Source organism: Sorex fumeus, unplaced genomic scaffold (assembly GCF_029834395.1).
Source record: "Sorex fumeus unplaced genomic scaffold, SorFum_2.1 ptg000038l, whole genome shotgun sequence".
In the NCBI taxonomy this organism is placed as follows: domain Eukaryota; kingdom Metazoa; phylum Chordata; class Mammalia; order Eulipotyphla; family Soricidae; genus Sorex; species Sorex fumeus.
The window spans coordinates 9,639,512-9,666,828 of NW_026606095.1; the positions used below are offsets into that span (position 1 = coordinate 9,639,512).

Consider the following 27,317-nt stretch of genomic DNA (forward strand, 5'->3'; position numbering starts at 1 on the left):
GGAGATATGTGGCCTTGGTTTCAATGCTAGGGCCTGAGGTGTGGGATTGCTCAGTCACTGAAGTACTGGGAACCAAAAGGGTCACTCTGGTAGTGCAGTGCTGAGTCCTCTTTTACTCCATTAATGGACTTTCCATTTAAATCTTTGAAATTCCAGGACCCATGAAGACTCAAAGATTTGAGGTAAGTTTTGAAAAATATTATCATCAGTTAGTATGTTTTGGGTTTTGTTGTTTTTTTGTTTTGTTTTTGGTGTTTGGGCTACACCCCACTGGTCAGGGCTTACTCCTTAATCTCTGCTCAGGTATCATTCTTGGTGGAGTTCAGGGGATTATATGTGGTTCTGGGGACCAAACCAAGGGTAGATGCATGCAATGCAAGTGTCTACCCACTATATTCTCTCTGGATCCTATAGTATAATAGGATTTCAGGGTGTCATTTTGTTTATTTTGTTATTTATTTATATAGGTTTGGGGGCCACATCTGTTGGTGTTCAGGGCTTATTCCTGGCTTTGCAGTAAAGAATTACTCCTGGCAGTGCCTAAGGGACTTTATGGAAAGCCAAGACCGAACCTGGATTGGCCAAGCGCAAGGCAAACAGTGGGATAATTTTTTTCCCTCTGAATGTGTTTAAAACTCAAGCACCCACCACCAAAGTTTTAGTGTTGTCTTCTGTAACGTTCCTCACACCCTCTCTTCCTCCTCTGTCACCATAACCACAATGTTTTGGTCACAAAACTACTGACTCTAGAAGTGAGGGTTCTTTTTTCCTCCACCAGTTTAATTTCTTTGTTTATCACACACTTATGAGTGAAACCATCTGGTGAGCATTTTTCATTTCCTTACTGTTTCACTTCTCATAGTCACCTTAAGATTCATCCATTGTGTTCCCAAAGGCACACTTTCCCACCAGACATACTGGACAGGTGCTTGCCTTGCCCGCAGCCCAGCTGGGTTCAATCCCCAACATCCCACAAGGTCCCTCTAGTCCAAGAGTAATACCTGAGCGCAGAACCAGGAGTGAGCCAGGGGCAAGCCACACCTCTGGGTGTGACTAAACAAATATTTTTAAAAAGACACCCTTGAATTTTTTTTCAATGGCACAGCTGTGTTCTATTGAGTGTGTATCCCAAAGCCTTCCTCATCGGTTATCATCTATCTGCAGCTGGCTTTAGAGAGATTTCATGTTTGGGCTATTATAAATAATGCTCTTATAAACATAGGAGTGCAGATATGTTCTTTAATAATGTGTTCATATCCTCTGTGTGGAGTAGTACTACTTGATATACTATTGTATTCTTTTTTATGGGGTTGTGGGTTTTTCTGCCACATTTAACCTACTTTGGAGCTATCCCTAACACTTTTGAAGAGCACCTAACACTTCTGCACGCTCTGGGGTACCCTGTATGTTAAATATGGGTACTAAACCTTTTGAATTACCTCCTTGGTAGTCTATTTCTACAAATAATCTCCATACCATATTCCATAAATGCTGCACTAATTTGTGTTCACACCAAGAATGTACTAAAGTTCTCTCCATATCCTTGCCAAGACTTATTTGTGGCCTTTTGTATACTGATAATTCTCATTTTAACATAGCATCTCGTTGTTTTTATGATTTGCACTTACTTAATAATCAATGGTGACAAACATTTTTCCAATTTTCTGTTGTCTGTCTATATGTCTTCTTTGAAGAAGTGTCTATTCAGTTCCTTTTGTTTTTTGATGGGGTTTTCTTTTTGTTGTTTTGTAAGTATATATATTTGATATTAGTCCTCTGTCAGATGCTTGGTTTGCAAATAATTTTTCACATAAAATAAGGTGTCTTCTCATTTTAGTCATGGTTGCTTTTACAGTGCAGAAGACTTTAGTTTGACATAGTCCTATTAATTTTTCTGTCAAACACAATGGAGTTTGATCATTGAAGATACCTCTGAAGTCAATATCAAGAAAAAAATCTTCCTATGTTTTCTTCTCTGTATTTTATGGATTTAGGTATAACATCAAGGGTTTTGAATTTAATTTTGTCCGAGTTCGATTCCTCCGCCCCTCTCGGAGAGCCCGGCAAGCTACTGAGAGTATTCGATATGCCAGACACAGTAACAACAAAGTCTCCAATGGAGACGTTACTGGGCCCGCTCGAGCAAATCGACGATCAACGGGAGGGCCTTTACCTTTACCTTTACCTTTTATTGTATGAGGTTGTGGTTCAACTTCATGATTTGGTATGTAACTAACTAGCTTTGTCAACACCATTTTTTGAGAGGTTTTCTTTCCTCCACTCTATGTGTATGCTGTTCACTCGTTATGAACTTTCTACATATCAAAGGGTTTACTTCTAAGATTACAATTCTATTCTATTGGTCTAAAAGTCTGCTTTTGCTTCACTGTTATAAAGTTTTGATTACTATAACTTTATGATAAAATTATGATAAAGCATATGATATACTTTAAAGTCAGTGAATACAATGCCTGTGTTATTTTTCTCCAAGATTTCCTTGACTCTTCTGGGAATCTTATGGTTTAACACAAATTTTACTAATATTTGTTCTGTGATCCTTGAAGAATTTCACTGGAATTTTCATAGGGACTGCATTAAATCTTTGTTATGCTTAAGAGGTTGGCCATTTTACCAACATTAGTTATTTTAATAAAAACATGATTTTTTCCATTTATAAGTTTTTTCTATTTCTTTTAATCAGGACCAATTGAATGCCCTTAATACTGCTAAACTAGAACATTGAAAAATAGAAAAATTATAAATTTTATGTTGTGTGCATTTTTAACTCAATAGCACCAAAAAGAAAAATTTCTGAAATTCTGAAGGTAGAAATTACAATTCTTTACACTTTGCCTTTTTCAGCCCATATTACGATAATACATCTCCAACTTATTTATTTATTTGTTTTACATTTTTATGAAATGATGGTATAATGAAAGTTTGAACATATTGTGAAGTTTATCCTGAGAATCTTCCTTTGTTTATTTCTAAATATATTATATACACATTTGGTTTAATCCTTCATTTGTATATCACTGCTAAACATTTTAGAGTTTTATAAGCTGGGATTCTCTTTGCCATATTTGGGTATTTTAAATTTTCTTAAATAAATATTGAAATCACTTTGTTTATGAAACAATTTTAAAGTCTACTTAAATTTCAGGGGTATTGACTGTATTAATAGTTCTGGGTTTGTTCTGAGAAAACAGTGACTCAATTTAGAGAACTGAAGAAAAAACACTCAAGAGAAAATAATTTCTTCATTCTAAGAATGATTCATTACTTCTAAGAAGATGTTTTTCTTGCTATTTTATTCAGTTTCCTGATACTGTCATTAGAGAGCATCTATTCTATTTTTAATAAAACCATTCTGGCTCAAATTGCGTAGACTTAAAAACATGCTTTTTGTAAGGTTAATTGATCCTTATTAGTCTTCCTACTTAAGAAATAATGCATATTTTCCATGCTTATCTTGATGTTCTCTACTTACCTATTTCTACTCTATAGAAACCCATGTTCTCTCTTGAATACACACTTTTCCCTTTCTCTCCCTTCACATATTTCTAAATAATTTTCAAAAAAAAAACCCCCACAACTATCTTGCTTCACCAAAATAAATAAAAATTTTGCTTATCTGAGGGATAAAGACCAAATGGGAGGAGTCATTGGGAAAAGCAGTGGATACTCTGGTTGTGGGGATGGTGTTAGAACATTGTACCAATAAAACTCTCCTTAAAGGTATTGTAAGTCACAAGCTGTCAAGAAAAGGGTAGGGAAGGAAACGCAGATTTTTTTAAAAAATCATTAAATAAACATTGTTTCGGCTATTAATCAAGCTGCCCAATAATGTTTCTTTTTTAAAAAGGAAAAGAAATCTTCAATCATTGTCATTTTTCTATGAGGCTTTTGTTATCATATTTTAAAATAGGAGTTTGTTTAGCAGTTCCCTATAATTTATGTTCAAGTTATGTAGACTTCCAAATGTTAGTTTGCAGTTATCATATTTATAGCCAATTTATGTTGGGGCTGGGATTTGAACTTGCACATTGGAAGCCTATATTGTCCCTTCGACTTATTAAAATAGTTACATATTTTCTTAAGAATAGATTTAACAGAGGTTAGTAATTTGCTCTAAAATTTGCCACATAATAAAATGTGAAATAAGGAAAGCAGATAACATCAGACTTTAACCTATTATAGGAAGCATGTGTTAATATTCATTATTCAATTTGAAAATTAGATTAATAGAAACTTTTCCAATTTAATTTGGTATGTCTAGGACTGACTCCAAATTTTACTAGCTTATTTGTCTCCTGGGCTGAAGTGATAGCACAGATGTAGGGCATTTGCGTTGCACACGGCTGGACTGGCTGAGACGGGTTCGATTCCTCCGCCTCTCCCGGAGTGCCCGGCAAGCAACCGAGAGTATCTCGTCCGCACGGCAAAGCCTGGCAAGCTACCCGTGACGTATTCGATATGCCAAACACAGTAACAACAAGTTTCACAATGGAGACATCACTGGTCCCGCTCGAGCAAATCGATGAACAACGGGAGGACAGTGCTACAGTGCATTTATCTCCCAACCGGTTTTACTTCACTAAAAAATTTGTTACAGAATATAAGAGAATCAGTTCTCTTCTGCAGCATTTCAGGTTTCACTAGTTACTTTCTAAATCACGATCATCCTGTTGTCTGTCGATTGCCTCTAGCAGGCACCGGTAACGTCTCCTTCTTCTTAGCCCTGAGATTTTAGAAGAGCCATATTCAATGCTCTTTCAGGGTTAGGAGAATGAGACCCATTATTGTTACTGGTATTTGGCATGTCGAGTATGACACAGGAAGTTTGCCAGATGCTGCTGTGCAGGCAGGATGCTTTCAGTAGTCTGTCAGGTTCTCCAAAGGAAAAATGAGATAATAAGATGTCCGCCGCACGCTTCCGGGAACTGGGTTTTATAGTCTCTGCGTCTTGGCCATTGATGGGACCAAGCTGGCGCTGGCGGCAGCTGGTGGGTGTGACGCCTACCTACTGGAAGATGGGGGGTCTGGGTGGAGAAGGCCCAGTCCCAATCCAAGCAGGCTTGGAGATCTCAGCCCAGGAACCCACAATTATTTTCTAAATAACTTAATATAAATATCAAAATCAAACTTCGCTTGATTCCAAAAATTTAATGCCTGAAAACTGCCCATGGGTAATAGCTTTTATGAAATATTCCATTCTAATTACCACAAGTTTGGCATATTAGATTAAAAAATTGTAGCATGACTTAATATTAATTTTTAAAACTTTATTTTGGCCTAAGTTTTCTTAATATTTTTGCATGATATAAATTGAAACCTGGACAATAATCAATTGGTTTTGCACATTATCATAGATGGTATGGTCATGAGTATCACTAAAAGCAAAAACGAGATTTACAAATAAAAACCATATTTATCCTAAATTCACTTAAAAAAAAATCTGTGTACTCTTAGCAATTAGGATAGAGAATGGCCCACTATGACAATGATAGTTGAAAATGATCACTCCGGACAAGATCTGAGTGCTGAAAGTAGGTAAAGGATTATAAATAATAACGTTTCAGTCCCTGTATTGCAAACCATAATTCTCAAAAGGAAAGAGAAAGAGCAAGAAAGAGGAGTAAAAAGACACAAAAAAAGCGCGCATGGAGAGAGAGAGAGAGAGAGAGAGAGAGAGAGAGAGAGAGAGAGAGAGAGAGAGAGAGAGAGAAAGTGTCTGCCATAGAGGCAGACTGCGGGGTGTAGATGGAGGGAAATGGGGAAAATTGGTAGTGGGAAATGTAGTATAATGCTGAAGGAACAGGTGTTAAACCGTTGTCCTACTCTATGCAACTGTCAGGAGAGATGAAGTCATGAACTTTGCTTATAAATGGATAAACAAGGAGAGTATCATGCTAAGTGAAATGAGTCCGAAAGAGAGGGACAGACATAGAAGGACTGCACTCATTTGTGGAGTGTAAAACAACATAACATGAGGCTGACACCTAAGGATAGTAGATACACAGGACAGGTAGATTGCTCCGTAGCTGGAAGGCTGCCTCATGAGCAAAGGGGAGAAGGCAGCTGGAACAGAGAAGGGATCACTAAGAAAATGATGGCTAGAGGAATTGGTCTGGATGGGAGATGTGTGCAGAAAGTAAAGGACAAGGTATGATGGCCTCATGGAGGCAGGGGGAGGGTGGGAAAGGGAGGGTATTCGAGGGATATTGGTGGTGGGGAATGTGCACTGGTGGAAGAATGGGTGTTTGATCATTGTGTGATTGTAACCCAAATGTGAAAGCTTGTAACTATCTCACGGTGATTCAATAAAATTTAAAAACAAAACAAAACAAACAAACAAAAACACATTGTATTACTGAAACCCAATCATGAACAAAACAATATGGACATTCCTTCAAAAACTAGAAATTGAGTTTCCATATGACCCTGCAATACCACTTCTGGGACTATATCCTAGAGGATGCAAAAAAGCACAGTAGAAATGACATTTGTACCTATATGTTCATTGCAGCACTCTTCACAATAGCCAAATCTGGAAACAATCCAAGTGCCGTAGAACAGATGACTGGTTAAAGAAACTTTGGTACATCTACACAATGGAGCACTATGCAGCTGTAAGGAGAGATGAAGTCATGAACTTTGCTTATCAATGGATACTCTTGGAATATATTCCGAGGGTGCAAAAAAGCATAGTAGAAATGACATCTACACCTGTACGTTCATTGCATCACCGTTCGCAATAGCCAGAATCTGGAAACAACCCAAGTGCCTGAGAACAGACGACTGGTTAAAGAAACTTTGGTACATCTACACAATGGAATGCTATGCAGCTGTTAGGAAAGATGAAGTCATGAAATTTGCTTATACATTGATGGTCATTGAGGGTATTTGCTAAATGAAATGAGTCAGAAAGAGAGGGACAGACATAAAATAACTGCACTAATTTCTGGAATATAAATTTTATCATAATTTGAGACTAACACCCAAGGACAGTAAAGACAAGGGCCAGGAAAATTGCTCCACAATTGGAAACCTGCCTTATGAGCTGGGGGAGAAGGCAGCTGGAATAGAGAAGGGATCACTAAGACAATGATGGTTGGGTGGATCGCTCGGGATGGGAGATGTTTACCATCTCCCATAGATAATATAGTAGATAAAGGACCAAACATGATAACCTCTCAGTATCTGTATTGCAAACCATAATGCCCATAAGTAGAGAGAGAGTAAAAGGGAAGTTGTCTGCCATGAGGCAGGGGGAGGGTTGAGATGGGAGAAGGAAGTACTGGGGATGTTGGTGGTGGAAATTTTATACTGGTGGAGTCACTGTAGACTGAAACTCAAACATGAAAGTTTTCTAACTGTAGCTCATGGTGATTCAATTTTAAAAACCGGAAAAGAAAAATGGGTTTCCTTCCTTTCTAAGAGAACATATTGCATATGTATAAATTTTTACTTTTCACTTGCCAATCCAACTAGATTGTGAGCTCCCAGAATCTTCTTTTTCATCAGACATACTGAGATGTATGTATAAATTATGAATGGGACAGAGTGCTTAAGGTCAATTTGTAGATGCATAAAATAATCAAAAATTTAATTCGCTCTACTTACTGCATCTAGAGTTTGTGCCACAGAAATCTTATCTAAGCTCAGCATTCAGGTATCATTTCTCTACCATAAAGCTAAGTCTGATTTGTTTCCTGGGTTCTAATCAGATACCTTTAATTGTTCCTCAACAATTTTAGCTCTTTGGTGAAAGACTTTAATCTATTTTCTATCCGCATTATACTTTTCATCTGACTGCCCAATTTTCCCCTAAAGAACTGTCATCTCCTGTACATAATCTTGTAGGCTCGGTAATTTCACATTCCTTTCTCCTCACTAACCACGTCCAGTGAGTTATCCTGTTCAGTTTACTCATTCTTCAAACTGTGTTATTTCTTGTCTCTATTATATTTGTCTGAGGTTAAGTTTTAGTATCTTGAGAAACTCTTTATTTATATCCTATACTTTAGTCTCTTGCCTTTAATGTAGATCAGTTAGAGACAGAGGTAGTACAGCGGGTAGGGTACTAACCTTGCACATGGCAAGCCTGGGTTTGATCCTGGCATTTCAATGATGGCTTGAGTACCATTAGATGTGATTCCTGAATATAGAGCCAGGAGTCAGTCCTGAGCACTGCTTGGTATACCTCTTCCCCCAAATTTTTAAACAGATGAGTTTAAACATCAAAAATACTTCTTAAATGTCTATCACTGTTTTATTAATGGTCTAGTATTAACAAAATAAGATTATCTACTCTCATGAAATTTTAAACTTAGAAATACAGAAAATTAACATTTATGAAAATTTTAAATAATAATAAATTATATGGAAAGCAGATACTACACTTGATCTTAGCCAAAAGGCCGAGAAGCGATGGGGCTGGAGCGATAGCACAGCGGGTAGGGCGTTCGCCTTACAAGCGGCCAACATGGCCGACCCGAGTTCGATTCCTCCGCCCCTCTCGGAGAGCCCAGCAAGCTACCGAGAGTATTCGATATGCCAGCCACAGTAACAACAAAGTCTCCAATGGAGACGTTACTGGGCCCGCTCGAGCAAATGGAAAGCAGAAGAGTGACGGCTTACACTCTAAACCTTCAAAAATAAGAGTATCTGGGGCTTGAGCGATAGCACAGCGGGTAGGGTGTTTGCTTTGCACGTGGCCAACCCAGGTTCGATTCCCAGCATCCCATATGGTCCCCCAAACACCGCTAGGAGTAATTTCTGAGTGCAGAGCCAGGAGTAACCTCTGAACATCGCCAGGTGTGACCCCAAAAGCAAAAAAAAAAAAAAGAGTATCTCATTTAATATTTAAATCTATATGCAATGAAAGGAAACTTATGGAAATAGTTTTGCAGATAAACCTCCCGGGAAAAATTCCACATCATGCCACTTTTTCGTGAAAACGAAGTTAATAATTGCTCATCTATAAAATGTTTAAAGGTTTTAGTTGGGGTTGTTTAATCTGACCTTAACCTAACTCTCTCTTGCCTTTCATGAAGAAACACAAGTTCTAGCATGTACGCCTAGATACAATAAATAGAGAGCTATTTGGAGTCAGCGATACACTGCTTACAAAAGGAAATGAAAAGAAGTATACAAGTGCACAGTACTGGTGATTTTTTTTTTGTCAAGGCTAACAAGCTCAGAGCTTTATTGAGAACTGCACTTCCTACACTCGCCACCAGAAGGAGTAGCAGTTCACTACACAACAAATTGACACCAAACTTGGTCTTCAGTTCGTTGCAGAGTAAATAGCACGTTCGGTTCCTTGTTCTACCCCTATACACTTCTTTTCGTTCTCCTGAAGGGATTTTTCATAACTAAAGGAGAAAATTCCTTTACCATCTTAAAAATAAAATTTTATTTTAACTTGATTTAATTCCTCTAACCGGTATAGGTAATTTATACACAGATTCATAGTTTCCTAGATTTAAAAGGGAGACACCTAAAATGTTACCAGTAATTTTCAGAAAATGCTTATTGTTAAAAATAGCAGTTTAGGGACAGAGAGATAATATAGGGAAGGAGTTTGCCTTGCATGTGGCCAACACTGATTTAAGCCCCTGCACCAGAGAACGGTCTGCCAGACATTATCAGGATGATCCCTGACCACAGAACCAGGAGTAAACCCTGAGCACTCATGAGTGTGACCAAATAAATAAAAAACCAAATCAATATAAGAATGAACAAAATAAGTGAATTTTTAAAATATAAATAGCAGTCCAAGGAAAACCAGAAATTGAAATCTTTCAATCAATATTCTTATCCCTTCTTTTACCAAAGTAAAAGGTAAAAGGTAAAGGCCCTCCCGTTGATCGTCGATTTGCTCGAGCGGGCCCAGTAACGTCTCCATTGGAGACTTTGTTGTCACTGTGTCTGGCATATCGAATACTCTCGGTAGCTTGCCGGGCTCTCCGAGAGGGGCGGAGGAATCGAACTCGGGTCGGCCATGTTGGCCGCGTGTAAGGCGAACGCCCTACCCGCTGTGCTATCGCTCATGCAATTATTTGCTACTTGAAAAAAAAAAAAGAAAAGTTCTTAACTGTAGCTAATCTCTTACTCTACATACAAATAATTCTAGAAATAAGAGATATATTATCAATAGCTTGGATGTGTTCTTCTAGATTACGAATAAAAATGTCAAGTCACCATGAGGTCAGATGAACACGTAAGCTAATTCAAAGTCTCGTGCTGGTTCAATCAATATTCTCTATCTCCGTATCTCTTCTGTGAGCATAATGAACACAACCTGAAGATTAAACATACTCTAGTTCTTTCACAATCTGGCAAGTATTATGCTAATGATCAAAATGAAAATACTACTTTTAGTTCTAAATAATAGAAAACCCCTCAAATACACCTACATGCTAAATCTAATATAGTTATTATTCAAGTCAATCTATCAGTAAATATTTGATGATTTAGGTCGAGTAAAAAAAACTCTGCAAATAATAATATAAAAATCTGCATATTTTATTTTATACATATAAATTGTTTATATGTAAATGCACATTTTATTTATATATAAATAGAAGCAAAATGTGTATTTTTATTTATACATATGAATTGTTTGCATAAATGCAGAGTTGTGTAAGTGTATAAGTTGAATTACAATCATAGATACTCTAGTGAGAGACGTGAGGAAAGGAGGAGTTATAAAATAAATTCCAGTGAGGATTTCACACATTATTTTCATAATCTGAAACTTTTCTGCTTATGAATTTATAAGTATTAAAACACAATATCTGAAAATGATGAAAAGAAAATCCACACAAACTTTACCAGAGCAAGAAAATGTTGCTTTTATGAAAGAACATTAAACTTGATTGTGGCAAAAAAAAAAATAGACAAAAGCATCGATTGTTTACTCACGGAAAATAAAGTTAGTGTTAATTAGTAGAGTATGTTATTCGTCGATTGCCTCGAGCAGGCCCCAGTAACGTCTCCTTCATCCTAGCCCTGAGATTTTTAAGAAAGTGCTATATTCAAGGCTCTTTAGGAGAATGAGACCCATCATTGTTACTGGTATTTGGCATATTGGCTACGCCACGGGGAGTTTGCCAGACTCTGCCGTGTGGGCAGGTTACATTCGGTAGCCTGCCAGTTTGAGTATGAGGAGCTCAAAATTTATTTCAAATATACTGAACTACGGTAATATGAGTAGCTTTGGAGTAGTGATTAGAAACTTCCCATCAGTTACTTACTAGTGCAATAACACATTAAACGTCTTAAAGTGATAAAGCAAGCTAGTCTTTATTACTGTCCAAAGTTCGGACTCTAAGTTTTTCCTAGTCACCAACGCTTTGCCCTTGAGAATAGAGAAGCCTTTCATTAGTGTCTCCCAATGGAGACATTCCATCTGCTTTGCTTATTAAAAAATAATTACATCAATGATTGTCTTTTAAGTTTACATCCATGGTTTCTCTTTTCCTAAAATTGAAAAATAGCAAAATCATTTTGAGTACAGATAAGTACAGATTATTATCCCTAATAAGATCTTTATACTATTGTGTGTGTGTGTGTGTGTGTGTGTGTGTGTGTGTGTGTGTGTGTGTTGGGTGGGGCATACCTACAGTGTTCAGGATTTATTCCTGGCTCTGGTCAAGAGTCATTCCTGGTGGGACTTGGTGGATAATAAGAGATGCCAGGATCAGAGCTTGTATACTCTACTATCTCTCCCGACCCTGATTTTGATATTCTATTATGAAAGGGAAAACCAGTCCATCTGTCTCCCTTCCTCCTCATATTGCCATGAAGGAAAAATTCAAACCCCCCTCTTTTTTTTTACTTTAAGCAGACTTAGCACTTTAAGCAGACTTAGCACAAACAATTCAAATCCTCCCCTCTGTCTGGCCATTGTTCCCTTAGATTATATACTAGTCTGTCCGATTGGTGAGTCTGATACTCATCAATGCCAAGTTTTTTGCTGTAGGAGATAACTGGTGCTGAAGTCCATGTTCATGCATCGATTCCCCATGGTCTATTGTTATTTCTCTCTGACTCCTCAAGTGGAGCATATGTTTTTCCTTCAGCTCTGTCCTTTTGGTTCCTGACTAAAGAGTGTCTGCCACGGCCTCATTCTGATGTCGGTGGGCCCCATGAGTGGCTTACGTGAGGCAGGAGGAGAGAGATTGGCTGCTTTCTCCCAAGTCACCTCTACCATCCCAAGACCCAGAGTTTTGGGGTTCTTATCTCACCTCACAGAAAAGAATTTCAGGAGTAGATGAGCAGTGAGGTAGAACAGACTTTGTTTGCAAGTTTTTGAAGGTGAGGAGGGAGAAAAAGTGAGAGTGAGTAACACACTCAAGGGAGAACACTGGCTTCTCCAAGGGCTGAGAGAGCCCCTAGACACGTCCCAGCATTAGAGAGGAAAGTACCCATCTCAAGAAGGGAGAAGTGGGCGCCACATGTGCTCAGGTGACACATGTGCTCAGCTACCTGGTTACAAGCAGCACATGGCCTCAGGCAGCATATGTGTAGGGCTTTGATCAAGTTGGCTTTTAAAGGGTTTCTCCAAGACACCCTTATGTGGGGTTTTCTAACAATATAAGTGTTTGATGCTAGGGCTGTTGCAAAGTGGGTAGAGTGGTCTTCTTTGAAGCTCCTTTTCTTTTTCTTTTTATTTATTTATTTGTGAAACACCATGAGGTACAGTTGTAGATTTATAAATTTTTGTGCTTGGGTTTCGATTATACAATGATCAAACACCCATCCCTCCACCAGTGCCCATTTTCCACCACCACGGGTCCCAGTATCCCTCCCACCCTCCCCCACCCCACCATCTCATCCTGTCTCTGTGGCAGGGCAATCCCTTTTGTTCTTTCTCTCCTCTTGGGTGCTGTGGTTTGCAAGAGAGGCATTGAGTGGCAATCACGTTCCCTCTATAGTCTACTTTCAGCATGCATCTCCCAACCTGGGAGGATCCTCCCAGCACACTTTATTTGGTGTTCCCTTCTCTATCTGAGCTCCCTTTTCCCCAAGCACGTGTGGCTGGCCTCCAAGTCATGGAGCAAAATTTCTGGTACTAATCTCGGCCACTCTTGGCCCACATCCAAAAGAACAAAAGCAACCAGTGCTGGCATGGATATGGCGAGGAAGGGACCCTCCTTCACTGCTGGTGGGAATGCCGACTGGTTCAACCCTTTTGGAAAACAGTATGGACGAGTCTCAAAGATTAGAAATTGAGCTCCCATTTGACCCAGCAATACCACTCCTGGGAATATATCCCGGAGAGGCAAAAAAGTATAGTCGAAGTGACATCTGCACTTGTTTGTTCATTGCAGCACTGTTTACAGTAGCCAGAATCTGGAAAAAACCTGAGTGCCCAAGAACAGATGACTGGTTAAAGAAACTTTGGTACATTTACACAATGGAGTACTACGTAGCTGTTAGAAAAGGTGAAGTCATGAAATTTACATACAAGTGGTACTACATGGAAAGTATCATGTTAAGCGAAATGAGTCAGAAAGACCAGGATAGACACAGAAAGATTGCATTCATCTGGGGAACATAAAGTAACAAAATAGGAGACTAACACTGAAGGTCCTTTTCTTGACCTTTGTTCCTGCTATGAGAGACTGGGTTCAGCCTTCTCTGGTCTGGGCTAGTTGAGGGTTAATCAGTTGAAGGAAGGAATTGAAGGTTCACCAGTATTTTCCTTCAGGTTATTTCTACAGGGAGAGTTTGATTCTCCTCAGATTCAACTGCTGATGGTCTTATCAGGTTTTGCTATATGTATCCACAAGGTGGGATAGACTTAGGACTAGTTGCTTTGTTACATCTCAGAAATTTCACTGCCATGGTGTGTGTGTGTGGCCTGAGGGGGGTGGGGGGCGTGCAGGGGGCTTACCTAACCTACATACATCAATTCTATGAATCTAAAGAGTCCCTGATTTGCAATTTATGTTCTAATTTGTCTCTGTTGGTTGGTTATAAATTGTAGCAATAGAAGAGAAATATATAATTAGAATCCATCTTTTCATTTTGGTACCCTACACACAACTGGCTAACACACATCTCTTGGGTTTTTCAAAGTGAACTCAAAATTGACACACCCAGACTTAACTTATAATCTTCTCTTTTAGGTAAAAATAAATACGAAAAAGTCTGTTTTTAAAACATCAACTGTATCAGCATATTGGATTACCTTCTTTCTAAGTTGTAGAAGTTGGAAGCCAGATATTACTTCTGACGGCTGCATTTCACAAATCTGAATCATCATACTTCTCTCCATCTCCACAACATCTTTATTCTAGACACTTTATCTCTTACTTAAATTACTGCCATTGTTCAACATTCAATATTCACTTATTCTCTGAAATCTCCTCACCATGTGAACTCACCATGTGAACTCACCATGTGATAACCAAAGAAATCTTTTCTACCCCATTGATGATCTGTTTTTATTTCAATAAAGACAATGTTACTGGTTTAGCTTCTCATAAGGATCATTAAACATCCCTAAAGCATTACAGAAGTGTTTTAGGTATTTAGTTGTAAATAAGTGATTCGCTATATTACAACTTTCAATGTTATTACTATAATAAAAAAAATAAAGCCATAGGTAACATATTTACAAACAGATGGCTGTGATCTAAGAAGACTTCAGATATAAGTAGGTGTTTAATTCAGAGCCTTAGAGTTTTCCAAGCCCTGTCGTAAAATATTTTGCTAATTGTAACCCTATTTACCTTTATCTTCTCTTACTTGGATTAGCCTAGAGCCATTGGCATTCCAATGATATTTTGTGGTTTTGTGCTTATAGTTTTTCTCACCAAAGGATATTCAAACAATGTTTTCCTTTCTCACAGGGATACTTCTTTATTTTCCCTTCACCTATTTGACTCACCCTCATTTTTGTATACTGCTCCAAGAAAATTATCTGTAACTTACACACACTTGTTTAGTCTTTTGACATCACATAGACTCTTTCTCATGACATAAAGAACACGAATAAATTTATATGATTAGAATTTATATAATTTTAAATAACTTAAAATTATCTAAGTTATGTGTATTTTGCCCATTCACTACACCTCTATGTAGAGGGAAACATATATTTCGTTTCTGTTCTTCATTGCATTTTCAAATCTCAATGCCCAGTACAAACTTTGTACCTAATGATCTCACATTGACTATAGATTTAAGCAAATTCACACATAAAATCAATCATTCTCCTTCAAACAACCATGAGCTTTCAACATTTCAGTCCTGTATCTGCTAAGTACTATCTCCATAAATAGTTGCTAGTGATAATTTTCTCCTTCCATATTATCTCCAAAGCCCTCCTCTTTTAGTTGCATACTTGGAATCCTTCTTAGTGCTACTAGTTACCTCTCTTTGAACATGTTACTATATTCTGGGGTTTTCTAGCTTTTCTCTGATTTACCAAAATGCACATGTAATAGAATGGACATATTTTCCAGTTCAAAACTACTTGGAACACACTTTTTTTGTAGGACAAATTCTTCTGTTGACTGACTGAAATAAGAAAAACCATGATACTCTGGAAAACCACAGGGGGAAATCAGTAGAAAGTTATAAAGAAAACGGGGAGCATTTGACATATGTTTGGTAATTTGAGAAAGATTCCAAGGAAATAGTTGCCACTACTGGCTACTGCTACTGGGAATTGAAGTTAATTTGTTTGAGCAACTTAACAGTTCTTTGTTTAGTTGATAAGAAATAATAAAACCTTCGAAATAATGTTTCAATGAAACATTAAAATAATGAAAAGGTAATGGTGGGGTAAAAGTGAAAATACAATAGGTAAGAAGCTTGCCTTCGACACAGCTGACCTGGGCTCAATCCCTAGCATTCCATAACGTTCCCAGATGCCAGGAGTGATCCCTGAAAACAGAGTCAAGAGTAAACCCAGAGCAGAGCTGGGTGTGGAAAACAAGTAAGGAAATAAAAGGCAAAGGTCAATTATATTAGATTAGAGTAATATCTGTTCCTTTTTATTTTGAACAATAAAGTTATCTTTGATAGCACTGTCCTCCCGTTGTTCATCGATTTTGCTCAAGCGGGCCCAGTAACGTCTCTATTGTGAGACTTGTTGTTACTGTGTTTGGCATATCGAATACGTCACGGGAAGCTTGCCAGGCATAAGACACGATTATAGAAGGTTTCTGTTTTTACCAATATTTAACATAGCTGCTAACTGTCCTTGTCTGATTTTGTCATTCTTGGCTATTCGAAATACTAAGCAGCAAAATACCAGACTTTGATGGAGTGACGGGTTATCTGCTGATAGTACTATGGTCTTGGAGTGCTTGCAGTTAGTTTCTGGCTTCATAAGATGATGTTCTTTTCTTTAGAAACCCCTCTCAGTGAAGGTCAGGTGAATGTGGAGGATGTTCTTGCAAACAAAGACTCTGCTTAGTTCTGTTTTGGGTAATCTTCAAGGAAGCAGCCTGCCCTCGAATACCAAGAGTGAATGCTTTTATTTTTAATTTTGACGTAGTTGAAAAGTCACATTGAGTAACAAAGTGAGATAGTAAAATTCCTCACTTATTGAAAAATGCATGGCATTATTTAGCCTGTTCTCACAACGACTATGATAGATAAGACTTTAAAAAGAACACTTGTCTTCGTATTCTTTCCCTAATATTTTAAAATAAAGTCTTCCCCTAATCCTTTAAAATAAAGTCTAGCAAAATTTTTCAAGAGCAGTTGCAAGTTATCAACTGAGAAGACAACTGAATTTTTAACACCCAAGAGCAGCTGTGATAAATACCAGGTTGTTCACTCCGTGGCTTAGAAGCCAGTCGCACACTCTAGGGGCAAAGGCAGCTCAGATAGAGAAGGGAGCACCAAATAAAGGGTACTGGGAAGATCTGCCCAGGATGGGAGAAGCATGCTGAAAGTAGTCTATAGACCGAACATGATTGCCACCCAATGTCTCTTTTGCAGACCACAGCACCCAAAAGGAAAGAAAGAACAAAAGGGAGGGCCCTGCCACAGAGGCAAGGTGGGATGGGGGATGGGAGGGGTGGGAGGGATACTGGGATTGGTAGGGGTGGAGAATGGGCACTGGTGGAGGGACGGGTACCTGATCACTGTATAACTGAAACCCAAACACAACAACTTGTAAGTCTACAACTGTATCTCATGGTGTTTCACTAATAAAAATAAATAAATTTAAAAAATGAATTTTGGAAATTAAGCCCGTCTCCTAACTCAAATTATTGATAACCGCCATATCTTCTAAGCATGACAAGCAAAGAATGTATAAAAATACAGTATAAAATGTATCAAAGTATAAAATATGTCTGAGGACTATGACTTAAAGAAGGTTCTGCATCCTATAAACAGAGTTATTTTTGTTGTTGTTGTTATTGTTTTTTTGAGGGACTGGTTCTTTATTTCCAAAAGACTCATGCCACTTTTCAGTGACAAAACAATTGTATCACTTGTTTATCTTACTCTCAATCAACTCCCAAAGAGGCCATTTCAAAGGAGACGGTCTTTTGATCCAATGATGTCCATCTTTTTGGGTGGATGCACACCAAACAGAACTCACAGAACCTCACTTTTAAAAAGGGGGAACTGGGTAGTGAAAGAAAATTTTCAAAGGTCACACTGCCAGCCCGGATGGGATGGTTGCTGTGTCCCAATACTAGAGATGCAAAGTTTCAAGATAACATAAAAAGTTTTGTACAAAAGCTATTCAAGCTTTCTCCAGCACTAACAGATACGAAGCACCATGAGATGGCACTTTTTGAAAACAACAAGCATTAGACCCAGAAAAGGAGAATGAGAGAAGTTTCAATAGGCGAAATCAGGGGCAAAATGCTTTCTTTTCTTTTCTTTTCTTTTCTTTTCTTTTCTTTTCTTTTCTTTTCTTTTCTTTTCTTCTTTTCTTTTCTTTTCTGTTTTCTTTTTAAAGAAGAAGGAGAGCAAATAAGTAGTCGCCTCCTCATAAAGGGTATGTGATTTCATTCTTCTTAGAAAGCAAAGGGAGAGGGAACAAGGATTTGGTCTGGGATTTCTTCATCTTAATTTGTTTGAGTTGCTTTGTTTTGTTGTCATTTGATTGAGCACACTTAAGCTCAGGGCTTCCTTTTGACTCTGGGCTCAGGGATCACTCCTGGCGATGCACATGGAACCATAAGGGGTGCAGAGATCAAAGCCGATTGGGTCATGGGCAAGGCAAGAGTTTCACCCGGCTGTCCTATTTCTTGCCCCTTCGGTGGCTTCTGATTTAACAACAAGGAAGAAAAGAAAAAGAAAAAGTAAAGTTGCCCAGAGATACCTTAAAGCTGAAAAACCTAAAGAGTCCCCTTTTTGGTTAACTTTTCCTGGGAATGCCCTCTCCTTCAGTCTGGCCAGAATTGTAAGGAGCCTTCCTGTGGAGCCTTTCTCTAAGATGTATAGAGTTTGAGTTTTCATGATGCTATTTAAAGATTCTGTAGTTAAGGGCTGGAGTGATAGCACAGCGGGTAGTGTGTTTGCCTTGCACGCGACTGACCTGGCCAACCCAGGTTCGATTCCTCCACCCCTCTCAGATAGACTGGCAAGCTCCGAGAGTATCTCCCCAGCCCGGCAAACTACCCATGACATATTCGATATGCCAAACACAGTAACAAGTGTCACAATGGAGACGTTACTGGGTCCGCTCGAGCAAATCTATAAACAACAGAAGTGACAGTGACAATGATTAAGCGTTCCATAAACTTAATTTGGCAAATAGAAGCAAAAAAATCCTTGACTCCAGATTTTCAATTAGCAAAAATATTCAATGATCCATCAGTGTAGCACAAGTTACAGAAGTTCCTATAAACCTCTTTTGAGAGCATATTTGTGGCAGGAGAGCTTTGATTCCGTATGAGGCTACAGAAAGGCAGTAACTGGTCATGAGATCAAAACTGAAGAAATGTAAATACTAAACTATGGATTGGACATACATCTAGACTGGGCATGTGCTGTTGAATTTTAAAAGACTTTTCAAATTTCAGTTCCCGCACTATACTGTACTGTAGTACTGTCCTCCCCTTGTTCATCGATTTGCTCGAGCGGGCACAAGTAACATCTCCATTGTGAGAGTTGTTGTTACTATTTTTGACATGTTGAATATGCCACATGGAGCTTACCAGGCTCTGCCATGTGAGCAGGATACTCTCGATAGCTTGCAGGGCTCTCCGAGAGGGATGGAGGAATCAAACCAGAGTTGGCTGTGTGCAAGGCAAATGCCCTACCCTCTGTGCTATCTCTCCAGCCACAGTTCCCACACACATAAAAATCCATGCTAATAGACTTGTTGCTTCTTTAATACACGAAATATTATTGATTTATAAATACTGTCATAAGTAGTTATTCACAATAGAGAATATTGGGAATATGAGATCTCAGGGAAGATATACTGAGAAATAAAATGAAACAAATTGAGCGCTCAGGAATATATGGGATACTTAGCCCTCACACCACTTTGAATCCTTTTGTCTGTCCCTAACAAACTCCTTATCTTATTTCCCCAGATATTTACTGCAGTTCAATGGTGTCATCCATTTTTATGCTGCAAATGTAATGATGTTAAATATCACAGAGAAATTAGAAATCATTGGGCATAACAAACCCCGCTCACCAACTCACCTGTAATAAACAGATCTCCAGTTCAAAGCACTTAACATCATTTTATGAGAAATCCCCTTTAGATATGGTTAGTGCTTCTGCTCCCTCATAGACTTTCCATGCCCCACATTCTGGGGAAAATGTTTCATAAGAATCTTTCTCTGTCTCTCTGTGTCTGTGTCTGTCTGTCCATCTGTTTGTCTGTCTCAGTCTGTGACTCTGTCTTTCTCTCTATCTCTACCTCTCTCTCACACACACATACACACATACATACACACATACACATGCAAACACCTTCAATGTCTTATCCATTCTTTTAAAAATTTTACCATACAATGTGATTAGGTCTCTCCTATTGAAAAGCAAGGTCTCCCAAGATACAAGAAATGTCTTCCAAGGGGTTTATTCCCTATTTAAGAAAGAAATAGACCTATGACTTATCTCACTAGCAGATAAATATCTTGAGTTTTCTATATTCACTTCTTCTTCTATCTGTATGCTCAATTAATTCCAATTAAATGGAAGAAAAAAGGAAAATGTTTTCACCCAGATCACTGACTAGTTAAGATAACAGTCTGAGTCAAAAATCACAAAACAAATTATTGCAAAATCTCAGTGGTGTAAAACAGCAACTGTTTACCATCTCTCTTGATTTTGCTGTTTCAAATTTCTGTTGGTTAGGGCTTACTTAACTGGCACCGCATGTCTCTAATCCACAATGTCTGGAATTCTGGAAAAACAGGAGCCTGGAATCATCTGAAATCTTTTCCCAGCATATTTCTGGAGGTTGATAATGGAGGGCTGAGAATTGACATTAGTGAGGTCTCCTGATAGGAACACTATGTGGTTTCTCTTTGTGGTCTGAATTTCTTACAAGGTGGCTGGGTTCCAAGTGGGAAGAGGGGTGAGGGAGGGTGGAGACGGAGAGAGAGGGAGAGAGAGACAGAGAGAGAGAGAGAGAAATGGAAAATGGAAGCGTTTAAACTCCACAAGAAGAAAACATCCAACCCCATCCAAAAATGGGGCAATGAAATGAACAGAAACTTTCTCAAAGAAGAAATCCGAATGGCAAAAAAGCACATGAGAAAATGCTCTACATCATTAATCATCAGGGAGATGCAGATCAAAACCACAATGAGATACCATCTCACACCTCAGAGACTGGCCCACATTCAAAAGAACAAAAGCAACCGATGCTGGCGTGGATGTGGCGAGAAAGGGACACTCCTTCACTGTTGGTGGGAATGTCCACTGGTTCAGCCCTTCTGGAAAACAGTATGGACGATTCTCAAAAAATTAGAAATTGAGCTCCCATTTGACCCAGCAATACCACTCCTGGGAATATATCCCAGAGAGGCAAAAATGTATAGTCGAAGTGACATCTGCACTTGTTTGTTCATTGCAGCACTCTTTACAATAGCCAGAAACTGGAAGAAACCTGAATGCCCAAGAACAGATGACTGGTTAAAGAAACTTTGGTACATCTACACAATGGAGTACTATGTAGCTCTTAGAAAAGATGAAGTCATGAAATTTACATACAAGTGGTACAATATGGAAAGTATCATGCTAAGCGAAATGAGTCAGAAAGAGAGGGACAGACATAGAAAGATTGCATTCATCTGGGGGATATAAAGTAACAAAATATGAGATTAATACCCAAGAATAGCTGAGATCAGCACCAGGAGGATTACTCCATAACTTAGAGGCCAGCCAGGTATCCTAGAGGAAAGGGCAGTTCAGATAGAGAAGGGAGCACCAAATAAAGTATGTTTGGAGGATCCTCCCAGGAGGGGAGATGCATGTCGAAAGTAGACTATGGACTGAACATGTTTGCCACTCAATGCCTCTTTTGCAGACCACAACACCCAAAAGGAAAGAGAGAACACAGGGGATTGCCCTGCCACAGAGACAGGGGGGATGGGGGGATGGGGGTGGGAGGGATATTATCCATGGTGGTGGAAAATGGGCACTGGTGGAGGGATGGGTATCTGATCATTGTATAATTGAAACCAAAGCACAAAAAATTGTAAATCTACAACTTTAAAAAAAATAAAATAAAATAAAGGGAAAAAAAAAAGAAAAAAAAAAGAAAAAAAAATGGGGCAATGAAATGAACAGAAACTTTCTTAAAGAAGAAATTTGAATGGCCAAAGGTACATGAGAAAATGCTCTTTATCACTAATCATCAGGGATATACTGGATATGCAGATTCAGACAACAGTGAGATATCATCTCACACCACAGAGACTGGCACACATCCAGAAGAACAAAAGCAACCGGTGTTGGTGTGGATGTGGGGAGGAGGGGACTCTCCTTCACTGCTGTTGTTAAGCTGACTGGTTTAGTCCTTTTGGAAAACAATATGGACATTTTTCAAAAAACTAGAAATTGAACTCCCATTTGGCCCAGCAATATCACTTCTGGGATATATCCCGGAGATAAAAAAAAAAAGTACAGTAGAAATAACATCTGCACTTGTATGTTTATTGCAGCACTATTTAAAACAGCCAGAATCTGGGAAAAAACCCAACTGCCTGAGAACAGATGACTGGTTAAAGAAACTTGGTACATGTACACAATGGAATACTATGCAGTTGTTATTAAAGGTGAAATAATAAAATTTGCATGTAAGTGGATGGACATGTAGAGTATCATGCTCAGTGAAATGAGTCAGAGGGAGAGGGACAGACATACAAAGACTGTACTCATCTGTGGAATATACAGTAACATAATGGGAGACTAACACCCAAGGATAATAGAGATAAGTGCCAGGAAGATCGCTCCATGGCTTAGAAGTCAACCTCACGTGCTGTAGGATAGAGAAGGGAACACTAAGTAAATGATGCTTGGAGGACTTGCTTGGAATGGGAGATGCGTGCTGAAAGTAGACTATGGACCAAACATGATGACCACTTAGTACCTGTATTGCAAACTATAACACCAAAGTGGAGAGAGAAAGTAAAAGGGAATGTGCCTTCTACAGAGAGGGAGGGAGGGTAGGGGGGCGGTTGGGGTGGAGGTTGTGGGAGGGATACTAGGAACATTGGTGGTGGAGAATGGGCAGTGGTGGAGAGATGGGTACTTGATCATTGTATGACTGAAACGTAATCACAAAAGTTTGTAAGTCTATCTCATGGTGATTCATTTAAAAAAAATAAAAAAATTTAAATCCAGTGTCAAAAAAAAAAAAAAAAGAAAATGGAAGCGTTATATGACCTACCCTTACAAGTTACATAACATCACTTCTCATACTCTCTTGGGGTGTAGTTCCACTCAGCCTCATTTATATCACCCTGATCCTCTATGTGTTGTGTCTTATACAATAGGGCATGAGAAAGTTGGTGACAGAAAAACTTTGAAGAGTCTAATGTACCTCTTTTATGAAACGTATTATAAATCTTTTGAAAAGATTAAAATTGAATCTTGAAGCTATTGCTACTTGAATGTATCAGAAGTGCAATTCCAATTCTATGTATGTTATTATTTCTGGTTAAAGTTCCCAAGTAATGAGTTAGATATACGTATCACTAAAGGTTTTCCTTTTAAGAAGTTCTAGAATTCTTAATATCCGCCAAATATGAAACCTGGGAAGCTCATTCATGATGATTCTGTGTAATCTTATTAGTGTTAGATCTCTATTATTCTTGCTTGAGCATACTGTTGCCAACTTATGTTGATCTATTTTCAATATTAAATATTTTAGCCGTTTTTCTATAATATTTTTACTTTGGGGTGTTGGGGATTTGAGCAACACAGGCTATGCTCAGGGCTTACCCCTGGTTCTGCACTCAGTTATCACTCAATGGTACTCAGGGGACCATACATAGTGCCAGGGATCAGACCAAGGTTAGCTACTTGCAAGGCAAGCATCTTACCCACTGTACTATCTCTCCAGCACAAATCATCTTTTTATTTCACCAGGGAATCCCTAGAACTGTACCAAATATTTTTTTTCTTTAAAGCCAAGCATGTGTTGTCTGATACTTGTCCCTAAATGCATTTAAAATAAAAGGTAAAGGTAAAGGCCCTCCCGTTGATCGTCGATTTGCTCGAGCGGGCCCAGTAACGTCTCCATTGGAGACTTCGTTGTTACTGTGTCTGGCATATCGAATACTCTCGGTAGCTTGCCGGGCTCTCCGAGAGGGGCGGAGGAATCGAACTCGGGTCGGCCATGTTGGCCGCGTGTAAGGCGAACGCCCTACCCGCTAAAAAAACCTCTAAAATAAGAGATCACTCCAATAGATTAAATGTGAAATGTTGAGAAAATATACCTAATGGCTAACTTATATCACAAGACTTACTCTTACTTTGATGATTGAAAAAGATTACTATGATAAAGGTTTCTAATATGAAAAAGAAAAATGTGTGGTCATATTGAAGCACCATTATATAGGACATAATTATTGATAGTTTAAATTAAAATAGTTCTGATAATGAGTCTCAAAGGGAATCACTGCTACCGTTTTAAAAAATTAAATTATAGCAAAGCAAATAAAATAAAATTTAATGTCACAGCAGTTGGTTAGAACAATCCCCAAACTAAGAATATCAGGTTTTTTTTCTCATCTTCTTCCTATGCTTATCTATAAATTCACTGTGATTGAGAGAAGCAAATATCACTCCTTACCCAGAAACTGAAGAAAAATTCTAATCATCATTATTAATAAATATAAAAATAGTAACATATTTACAGAGCACTTTCTAAGTGCCTAGCGCTCATGTTAGTATTTTAAACATATTAACATGTGTGGGGCGGAGCAATAGCACCGCGGTGGGGTGTTTGCCTTGCACACAGCCAGCCCAGCCAAGCCGGGTTCGATTTCTCCACCCCTCTCGGAGAGCCTGGCAAGCTACCAAGAGTATAACACCTGCTTGGCAAAGCCTGGCAAGCTCCCCATGACGTATTTGATATGCCAAACACAGTAACAACAAGTCTCACAATGGAGCCGTTACTGGTGCCTGCTCAAGCAAATTGATGAACAACAGGAGGACAGTGACAGTGACAATCATTAAATCACTATTAGTCACTGCCACTATTCCTACTTTACATGTGAAAAACTTATGCACAAAGAAACCCAGTGCTTCCTACAACCCTGCAGTTTATAAATGACAAAGTTCATCCAGACTTTCTGGTGCAGAAACATTGCTTTTAGCCATTATACTTTCATGTTTTCTGACTACTGTGAGTATTTCAGAATCTACTGGGAGGGGCTGAATATTTAGTTAAAGGACTAGTGTGTATTCTTTGCATTCCAGAGACCTAGATCTGATCTCCAGCATCACGTGTTCCCAGAAGAACCTTGAACCTTGTATGTGACCAACAAGCACTGATATGGGAATAACCCCTGAACACTGTTGAGTGACTGCCCCCCCCACCCCCCCAGGTCAAAATATAAAAATAGAAACAAGAAAATCTAGTGAGCTATATAGTTCATTGTAGGATAAATTTTTTCGAAGAGTGATTTTTATTACTTTTCTATCCACCCTCTATTTTATGCATTTTGATGTACAAAATAAGAACACAATCTAGGAATTGGTCAATCAGACTAGATAAATTAAAAGCCCAATCATTTAAAAAAAAATGAGTTCTAGAGCATATAGTTTCTTGTTAAATGACATTGATCATTTTTACTAAAACAACTTTTAAATTATTTTAAGGATAAACTTATTCAATATTGTTTCCAAAATATGTCTTCTAAATGTAATTATTAATGGGTATAGTGAAATCCACAGTTTTATAACACTAATATTTTAAGACACTGTTTCTAAAATAAATTTACCAAAGTATAAATACTAGTTTTAACAAAAATGACAATTTCTCTTTGAACATTTTTTCTAAATCAATATAAATGCCTTCTATTTTCACCACATATATTTTAAAAAAAGGTGATTAAATGCAAATTTCAAATTTAAAGTTAGAATTTTGCCATATTGTGGCATTAACAATATAAAAAACAGAAACTACAAATGACAGGAAAAAAAAAACAGAAACTGGAAGTTTAGACCAAATTTGTAAATACAGTTCTATCTTTAGATTTCTGTTTAGATGAATCCATTCATAATGAAACAAAATGCATAATGGTCAGAAGAATACATATTTCATTATTTAAGATTTACTAAGTGATACAAAAATATTTTAAAGGCATTGGAATTATATGAAACCATGAATCACTAATTTAAATTTTTTAAATGAGCTGTTCCTTATCAAAATAAATAAATGTAATATTTTTATATGGCAGCATTTTACTCATAGTATAATATATTTACTTTCTATTTTGTAATGATAGGATGTAGAGTAGAAATATTATTAAAAATATTATTGCTGGAGACAAAGGAAGTCATTTTAGGTAGATTAAAAAATAAAGGAGGTGGAAATTGGAAAAAATAATCGCATGCATTTTAGAATGTTAAGAATGCACAGAATTTCTTCTTCTTTCCTTTTTCTTATATTTCCACATTTTATAAAATTGGCTGCTGAGGTCTCTGAGTCTGCCAGCAGTGATCTCTGAATGTTGCCGGTGTGGCCCCAAAATAAACAAACAAAAATTTAAATTGGCTGGTTTTACTTTTATCAGTGAAGAATTACAAAATCACATTAAATTAGCAATATAGAATAGTAAACATATATTCTATTTCACCTGAAAGCTATACTTCTTATCATTTCAAGGCCACTGGCCAGTTTAGCTTTAAATAACAATTAGAAAACTCAGCACTTCAATAACAAAAATAAATTTTTAGTCTCTCAATTATAACTTTCTAGTTTTTAAAAAATACCATACTTGATGCCATGGCAAAGAATGACCATTGCATAGTATCATATCACTTCTCTTTGATGTGCTGTAATAACAAGTGATAGTAACAGATAAATAAAATGTATTCAACCAACGTGAAAAAAATGTGCATACCCATTCTTATAACTCATCCAAAGATGTTAACACAGCTGGTGAACATACACAACAATAGGTGATAGTCTAATAAACAAAGGGTAATAAAAATCCAAGAGGTCATTTCAAAGTCCGAACCTCAAAAGTATCTTCCATTTTAATTAACCATAGCTAAATTTTCCTGAGAGGTCACAAAAGCCAATCAAAAATTCTGAGCCAACAATGATCAGTTTTTATCATCCTCATGAAAGAACATCTAGAAAGGGTACATGCACTCTGTTGGGGGGGTGATAAAAATCAATGCATATATGTGAATATCATTACCATGTTATCTTTCTCATTCTTGCCAGAATCTTATGTCAGAGAAGAGGAGTTTCTTCTTTCATTTCCATCAGTCCTCTTCCTTATTGCCACTAGAAACCAAAGCTTAATTTGACTTTTAAATAAACATAGATCTTCAGAGATGAGACCCATGAATTAATTGGAATCATTTGCTAAAAGTTCTCAGAAGTTCCGTCCTGTCAGATTCATTAAATAGGAATGAGCAAAGTCTCTTCTTACAAACTTCACTTCTAAGCAGGTTTGAAGGTTAAAACAGGTAAACAAAAAAAAAAAAAGCTGAAGTTGGAACTGATGTTTGAGCAAGCAGAAAAAGTGTGTTATATCTAAATGGAACATTTCCAGCAACAAGAGATCAAACATGCGTTTTCGGCCTCTTCTTGACCTTCAGTGCCATAGGGAGATTCAGGTAGGATTCCTACATCCTGGTTCGTGGACTCTAGCCAGAGTCTTCTGTCC

The 27,317-nt window shown here is 37.9% G+C and overlaps 1 protein-coding gene and 1 pseudogene across 1 annotated transcript in view; both read right to left on the reverse strand.

Annotated features, from left to right (window-relative positions):
- The window catches only part of LOC130028043 (cytochrome P450 1A1-like), a 59,917-nt gene extending 32,859 nt beyond the window's left edge, over nt 1-27,058 (reverse strand). The window contains exon 1 of the mRNA XM_056118798.1: nt 26,844-27,058. The gene's annotated coding sequence lies outside the window, so the exon portion shown is untranslated. The remainder of the gene's footprint in view (nt 1-26,843) is intronic.
- Nucleotides 8,350-8,435, reverse strand: LOC130028050 (uncharacterized; annotated as a pseudogene).
- Nucleotides 27,059-27,317: the final 259 nt, after the last annotated feature.